The following is a 7,099-nucleotide window of genomic DNA, read 5'->3' on the forward strand; positions in this document are numbered from 1 at the left end:
ATGATAATATTTAGGTCAAACATTGTTTCCATTCTATTAATGACAGAATTTGTTCTGGGAAATTTTGCCAGTGGCCTCATAGCACTGGTGAACTGCAATGACTGGATCGAGAGACCAAAGATCTCAGCTGATGGGATTCTCACTGCTCTGGCATCTGCAGAATTGTTAATCTCTGGGCAGTGTTAATAAATTGGTATGTAATTGTGCATAATCCAACTCTATATAATTCAAAAGTAAAAATTATTGTTCATGTTGCCTGGACAGTAAGCAACCATTTTAGTAACTGGCTTGCTACTAGCCTCAGTATATTTTATTTGTTGAAGATAGCCAACTTCTCCAGCCGAATTTTTCTTCACCTGAAGTGGAGAGTTAAAAGTGTAGTTCTCATGATGATGTTGGGGACGTCATTGTTTTTGTTTTTTCAAGTTGCAGTGTTAAGCATAGGTGAGGCTATTCAGACAAATGAATATGAAGGAAATACCACTCAGAAGACCAAACTAAGGGACATTTTATACCTTTCAAATGTGACTCTGTTCACGCTAACTTCATACCCTTCACTATGTCCTTGACATCTTTTCTGCTGCTAATCTTTTCCCTGTGGAAACATCTCAGGAAGATGCAGCTCAATGGTGAAGGATCCCAGCACCATGGTCCACATAAAAGCCATGCAACTGTCATCTCCTTTCTTTTGCTGTTTGCTGTTTACATTCTGGCTCCAGTTTTATCAGTTTGGAATTCTAATGAGCTTTAGAAAGCTTTATGATGTTCTTTTAATCATGTATCCTTCAATCCACTCATGTATCTTGATCTGGGGAAACAGAAAATTAACTCAAGCCTTTCTGTCATTTCTGTGGCAGTCAAGATGCTGGCTGAAGGAAAGGTGCCGGGGGCCAGCGTGAGGAACTCCGCCCATGGCAAAGGTTATGAGGAAGGAGGCTTGGCATATGCAAAGGTGTGATCAAGCCTCAGGAAACCCCCTGTTCCCAAGCATCTAACCCCAAAACCAGAGTCTGTTTTATGCTCTCACCTACACCTCTGACTTTACGGGGGGCTCTCCCCCATAACCGTTTTTCTTGGAGAAGGGGTAAACGTGCAGCTCCAAGGCAATAAAAATTCTTGGGCGTGACAAGAGTGTTTCAGCTTATGGACTCCTCTGAAGGTTATCTAGCCCACCTGTATAGGTTCGTCCAGCCACATGTGATTGTTTACAGCCTCCCAACCTGAGAGGCACGAGATGTTTTAGACTTACTAAAGGCAAATTCTTTTGGGGAATTAGAAATTATTAGTATAGTGGGTTGGTTAGGAATTATATTGGTGAAGGGTTCTTCATTTGTTGTTTCAATAATTGCTGCTAATTTCCTGCTCTGGGTGGGACAAGGATGTCTCAGGTTAAACCTCTCTGCTGACAGACTAGCTTGTGTGATAGGATTATCCATACTCCTGCCACATGATTGTTTACTACCTCTTAACCATAAACAGCACAAAGAGTTTTGGAGTATTTTGAGAGTCTTAATTAGCATAGGGCTTTTTCTTCTTGTTGAATCAATGATCCTTAGGCACCTGGGAATATATAAATCAATGTATTTAGAATATAGCAAAGGAAATATAGTAGTTTTTGATGTTAGCAATACTAGACTTTTTGAGTTAATGGATTTTCTCTTTTGCAATAGATCACTGTACTTTGTTATAAATCACTGTGTCCTTGCTATGTAAAAATGTAACTTTATCATATCTTAAGGCTAAATAGATCTTAAGGGGAGCATTGGTGAAAGGATTTTCATTTGTTGGGCTGATGTTTGCTGCTAAATCTCCATGTTCCCTACCCTTATAATGAATATAACTAGCATATAGGAAGAAATAAGTATTAACCTTTAAGCATATAGGAGAAATAAGTATTAACCTTTAAGACTAATCATGTTAACCTTGGGTTAAATAAATTCCTTTCTTGATTGTAAGTCCCTACACCCTCACCCTATAGGAATGTAACTTTATTTGGAGGGTGGTGCCTGGTTTAAGAAAAAACACCCTTGGAAGAAATAAGTTTTTGGTTATCAGAAAGAAAGGATCATAAAATGTCAGCAGGTCTCACTCATGGCCAGAAGATGATGTATCTTTTCTATACATTTATGTGAAGCACCTGATTTTGATAAAGGTCAGGACTGCTGACCCCTGCGTGACTCTGTATTCATCCCTATGTGTAACAAAAGGTATATAAGCAAACCCAAAAATAAAGAAATTGGATCAGTTTCTGGAAAGACTGATTCCCCCATGTCGCTTCTTTCTTGCTCCTCGTTTTTCTGGCTGAATTCCCATCTGGAGCATGATTGCTATTCCACATAATCCAAGTTATTCAGCCTCTTTTTCTTCACTAATTCTCCTACTACACCATCTGTTTCTAATCTCCCTCTATATCTGTAGTTAAATAAGTTTTTTCCAGGACGCCGACTCCGTCCCCACCTTCGAATCACCCTGGATCCACCGGGGCTGGACCCCGGCAGAAAGGAAATAGGTGGAAACATATGTCTTTTAGCATAAAATTAAGTGATGAAGTCTATAATGTTTTATACCTTCTATTGCTGTTTTAAGTATGTATATAAGTGAGTAATGTCTAAAGGTTTACTTAGAAAAGTCCTTTACCTAAGCTTCTTAGAAAAGTGTGTATGCATGTGTTTATGAAAGATATAAGACAGATAAGATTACCATACCATTAACCCATATATTTCAGATAAGCAATCTAATTTTACAAATATTATGTGAAATGCCTCAGGATTATGTAGCAATGCATATTTCACTTACATATTCTATACTACCACTTTTCTACTGAAAAAAATTATGTATATTTATGAATTTTAAAGAACTGACAACTTATCTCAGAAATTTATGGCTATTTTTCACTCTAATTGGTAACACAATGTGTTTACATTTTACTGTTTGAGCCTCCAATCATTTGGAATTTAATGACCTTCAATTCTGAATCAACATGAGGATGTATATTTGAGATAGGTTTTTATCCATCATGATCACTTACTTCATGGTTATTGGAGAATAATTAGCAATATTCTTAGGTAAATATGCTCACACTAAAATTCAAGAATAGCAATCACATTCAGATACATTTTACATATGTGTACAATCAGTTCAAAGGAGGAATATTAGATTTATGAACTTCCCTAGTGTCTCAGACAGTAAAGAATTTGCCTGCAACATAGAAGACCCAGGTTCTATTCCTGGTTGGGAAGATCCCCTGGAGAAGGGAATGGCAACCTACTCTAGTATTCTTGCTTGGAGAATTCCATGGACAGGGGCCTGATGGGCCATGGTCCATAGAGTTGCAAAGAGTTGGAAATGACAAGCAATGAGCACTTTCACAAAAGCTGAGAAAAAAATCAAGTTCTGTTATATGGATGAAGAATAAAATATTAATCATGACTTGTTTGCAGTGCTGCTATATTTCCACATGAAGTTATGAAAATAACTTTTTAGACTTTTTAATTAAGAAGATATGTGTTGAAGTTGGCATTTGATGTCAAATTATTCATTTTCCCGCTAAACCATCTTGAGGCTTCCTCTGAAATGCTAAGCATCTCCTCCATTTTGCTGCCTAAAATTTCCTTTTAATCTTGAGGCAAGAAGACTCGGATTTTCCCTATCTTAAAAACACATTCAATGTAAGAATAGTAAAAAATTATGCTACATGAATCAGTGGCTTTTCTGCATGTATTAAAGTGGTATCTATGATGTCTATATAATAATTATAGGAAATGTCTTCAAAACCTGTTTTATGACAATCTTGGGGAAAATGATGAAATAGAAAGTGTGTTGAGTGGGAGGGGGAATCATGTTTGGGAACGCATGTAAGAATTAAAGATTTTAAAATTAAATAAATAAATAAATAAATAATAAAATTAAAAAAAAAAAGAAAGTGTGTTGATGTAGTATTGATAACAATTTTTGCTACAGGAAAGAAACATATAACCTTGTTTGACAACCGTATTTACATGTCTATATTAATTCTTAGTTATGAAATTGTAACATCATTATTTACCTTCAGTTCAATTCAGTTCAGTTCAGTCGCTCAGTCATGTCCGACTCTTTGCCACCCCATGAACTGCAATATGCCAGGCTTCCCTGTCCATCACCAACTCCCGGAGTTCACTCAAACTCATGTCCATAAAGTCGGTGATGCCATCCAGCCATCTCATCCTCTGTTGTCCCCTTCTCCTCCTGCCCCCAATCCCTCCCCTTAAGGTAAATATTTCCACATCTGACTTATGTATTGCTTTTAATTATCTCTCTGTCCCAGGACAATGTAAACCTTACAATGGGTGGATCATGTTTATCCTGCTTCCTGCTCCTTTCCTGGATATAAAAGTCAGTCTATAGAAGAGTTCCTCCAAATGATATTCTAGTCATTAAATGGATGAATAAACTATGAGGCCTGGAAACCAATGAAAATGAAACTCATCACATACTCTGCACAAACTTTCCTAATTTTGTTTCCTCACCATTCAATTGCTTCTACACAAGTCTACACAGTCTCAATTCCAATTTCTGCATTAGACTGGGTAGACAAACTGCCCCCAAATAAGCTCCCAAGCATCACGTGACTCCCACACAATGCACATTTAATATTGCTCTTTTAAGAGTAGTGATATATCAGAGCAGCCTTCTCCAGGTGGTTATCCATGAATCAGGCTAATCAGAAGTTTGCCATCCTTAATATGCTGCTTCCAAGAATGCTTGGAGTCATCTCCCTTTCAAGAAAGCTGGAAGAAAAAGGCATAGGCAAGACTGTGCATGGATATATTTAGAGAGGATGGACCTAAAATTGTGCTCATAATTTTCACTTACATAGCATTTCTCGGATTTTGATCACATTGCCACAACCATCTGTGATGAAAGCTGGGAATGTGGTCACCTGTAGCCTAGAAATAAGAGAAGAACATGGAATTGAGGACACGGAAGTGGGAAGGCACTTAGTCACATTCCAAGGAAAACAGCAAGTTCCTGCCAAAGGAAGCAAGTGTCTCTATCAGAGCATAGTGTAGCCTGTTCATGTCATTTTGATAATACTGACATGCTCTTACATCAGGCTTAAGTTCTTTTTTTTCCCTTTTATTTCTTCCTAAATTTCAAAGGAGTCATGTTTACACTACATGTTCATTTCCTCATAAAATCATAATTGATTCTGCACTGTAGCACTTGTACCTCCTCATGTATATTGCCTCTCTATTTTGCTTATAATTTCTGACTTAGCTTCTACAGTATCCTGTAATGATATAATTAGTACTACATACTATATAAATGTACTAATATATTTGTCCTTGTACTTGTATGCCCAATTTGAAATATAAATAATTTTCTTATTCCTATAAATCATATGGATTCTACAAAATTCTTGAGAGTTAGAAAGATCTTAGTGATGAGTGAGAAATATAAACTGAATTACATACATATTTTTTCTTAGAAATTCCTATTCAAAATTTAATATGTTTGCATTCAAATGTATGACTTGGGGAAGGTGAAAGTACAAATTAGTGGAAACCACTCTCTCTCATATTTGCATGTTGACATACCTGACCTTATTCTTTTAGTCATTAGAAGAAATGAGAAACTGCAGCTGGTGTCGAGGATAAGCAGACACTGTGAGCATTTATTCTGAAAATTATATAGCAACTGATTGTAAGTCATAAGAAAGGTATTCATGAACTTTGTTACCTGTTGACAGAACTGTTTGGTGTAGCACTGGAATTACAATATAAAAAGAATAAACTACTGTTTTGTGAAGATCTGTGCATTTAAATCACATAGCACAATTTTGGCTTTACTTCCTGGAATTATGACAAAAATACTAAAGAAAACATAAGTGGATGTCATTCTGCAACTGTAAGTATAAAGTTTTCAGTGACATTAGAAATATTTTTACACAAATGTCAGTTGGAACAAAGGTCTTCTTTCTAGCGGTGTCAACAGGAGAATTGATCTTAAGAGTACTGGGAAATGGGTTCATTGGACTGGTAAACTGCATCGAGTGGGTCAAGAATGGAAAGGTTTCATCAGCTGAGTTCATCCTTACTTGCTTGGCTGTGGCCAAATTATTCAGCTGTGGGTAACACTTTTGGATTCACTTATAGTAGGATTAGCTCCACATCTGTATGCCACTGGTAACTAGTAAAAGTAGTTATTCTTCTTTGGGCACTAATGAATCACTTAACTATCTGGTTTGCCACCTGCCTAAGCATATTTTACTTCCTTAAGATAGCCAATTTCTCTCACTTCTTTTTCATGTGGCTGAAATGGAGAATGAACTGAGTGCTTCTTGTGCTTTTCCTGGCCTCTTTCTTCTTATTAACTTTTGACCTCTTAATGCAAGATGTTCTTGGTGAGTTGTGGATGAACACCTTTAGAGAACCTGAAAGGAACATGACTTTGCATTTAGATGCAAGTAAAATTTTCTATCTTAAAAGCCTGATTCTTCTCAGCTTGACATATGTTATCCCTTTCATTCTCTTCATGGCTTCTTTGCTGCCTTTCTTTCTTTTCCTGGTGAGACACATCAAGAATTTTCAAGTCAACTTGAACCACCGAGAGATTTCAGCACAGAGGCCAATAAAAGGGCCTTGAAAATGGTGACAACATTTCTCCTCCTCTTCATCGTTTACTTTATTTCTACTCCAACTGGAAATTGGATCTTCCTTAAGCTACACTGGTATGAGGTCATGATGTTTGTCATGGTGATTTCAACTCTCTTTTCGTCAGGCCACTCATTTGTTATAATTTTGGGAAACAGCAAGCTAAGGCAGGTTGTCTTCAGACTACTGTGGGGTCTTAAGTTCTCTAAAAACTAATCAAAACTTTAGCTTAATAGACATTAAAAAAACTTTCTGTATTATATGTGGAAATACCTTAATAGAAGACTTTGTATGTTCATTTTTAGTTCCTAGTTTTTCTTTTATTAATCCTTTTAAGTGTTATTAAATTGCACTGGTTTCCCTTACAACATGCTGTTACTTAATCATATTTTCTCAAAGTCATCTGACATAATGTTCAATTAAGGAAAATGTTTCTGCTGTAATATTCGCTCTTAACAAAGGCTTAT

General features: G+C 36.6%; 2 pseudogenes; both read left to right on the forward strand.

The window, feature by feature from the left end:
• On the forward strand, positions 1-751 carry LOC138436409 (taste receptor type 2 member 31-like; annotated as a pseudogene).
• A 111-nt stretch (positions 752-862) lies between these two features.
• LOC138436410 (taste receptor type 2 member 42-like) lies at positions 863-6,848 on the forward strand (annotated as a pseudogene).
• Positions 6,849-7,099: the final 251 nt, after the last annotated feature.

This window comes from Ovis canadensis, chromosome 3 (genome assembly GCF_042477335.2).
Source record: "Ovis canadensis isolate MfBH-ARS-UI-01 breed Bighorn chromosome 3, ARS-UI_OviCan_v2, whole genome shotgun sequence".
Taxonomy (NCBI): Eukaryota; Metazoa; Chordata; class Mammalia; order Artiodactyla; family Bovidae; genus Ovis; species Ovis canadensis.